Raw genomic sequence first — 1282 nt, forward strand, 5'->3', positions numbered from 1 at the left:
TGCATAGATTTTGACCTTTTCTGCTTATCCCAGATATATTTGTTATTAAAAATTAGGGAAACCCTGTGACCTATGTTTCTTTGGACTTGGCTTACATCACTTAATAATTTTTTTCAAAGTCTTTCCATTTTTTAACAAATTGGGTGATGCCATACTTTCTCATGGAGGCATAGAATTTCATTGGTATAAATAGCATATTTTCTTGATCTATTTATCTGATGAGGGGCATCAGGGTTGGTCCTATATCTTAGCTATCTTAAACAATGCTGCAATAAATATAATTGTGATGGTAGTTTTAGTACCGTCTTGTTTGTGATCTTTTGGGTAAATGCCCAAAAGTGGGATTGCTGTGTCTTAGGGGAGTTCTATGTGAAGTCTTTTGAGGAACCTCCATACTACTTTCCAAAGTGGTTGAACAAGTTGACACTCCCACCAAGAGTGTAGTACAGTTAACTTGTGGCCACATCCCCTCCAGCATCTGTTGTTGTAAAAGTATGGAACGGTACAGGAATTTGCCTGCCATCCTTGCACAAGGGCCATTCAAATCTTCTCTGTATCGTTCCAATGTTAGAGTAGGTGATGCTGAATGGAACATAGAACATGTTTTATAAATAAAGTGTAATTGATTTTCTTAAACTAGACAATTCAACAAAAAGTAAGTTTAAAAGAATTTTCATGAAATTTTAGAGTCATATACTTCTTACATAAGCACACATTTAAGAATAAAATCAAGATGGACAGGTCAAAAACAAAATAATTCCAGATATTTATTGTTCAAGAGATGTGTAGGAGGAGGAATTCAATTATTCTATACAAGGCACCTGTCATTATGAACACTGTAGCAAGTGTTAAGTTTAGTTAAAAGTTTTAATGGTTTAAATATATTTTGGGAATTTGCTTATATATGCTAAAACAAGGATTGTTTGGCAGGTAATAAAACTTTTCGTTAAGGTATTTAAGATTTGTGGTAACAGACATATGCTACTATGTATGTATATTTCAGAGTTTATATGAACATTACTAATGAGAAGTTGCCAAGTCTTTGTGTAAAGAAGCAGAATATAAAGAGTTAAGACTTGATTAACTACAAAGTTTCTGTTAAAACTATAGGGCTTCCTTATTTTATTTTATGTTTTAAAATTTTTTTGGGTCCGGTCGGGGGCCTGAACTATGGGCCTGGGCGCTCTCCCTCAGCTCTTCAGCTCAAGGCTAACACTCTACCACTTGAGCCACAGCGCCACTTCTGGCTTTTTTTTTTGCTTATGTGGTGCTGAGGAATCGA

The 1282-nt window shown here is 34.9% G+C and overlaps 1 non-coding gene across 1 annotated transcript; it reads right to left on the bottom strand.

Moving 5' to 3' along the window:
• Positions 1 to 488: 488 nt before the first annotated feature.
• LOC122101933 lies at positions 489 to 595 on the bottom strand. The gene has a single exon (XR_006146432.1). It is a non-coding gene; the product is annotated as a U6 spliceosomal RNA (small nuclear RNA).
• Between the last annotated feature and the right edge of the window lie 687 nt (positions 596 to 1282).

Source organism: Dipodomys spectabilis, unplaced genomic scaffold (genome assembly GCF_019054845.1).
Source record: "Dipodomys spectabilis isolate Male_0828 unplaced genomic scaffold, ASM1905484v1 ptg000710l, whole genome shotgun sequence".
Taxonomy (NCBI): Eukaryota; Metazoa; Chordata; class Mammalia; order Rodentia; family Heteromyidae; genus Dipodomys; species Dipodomys spectabilis.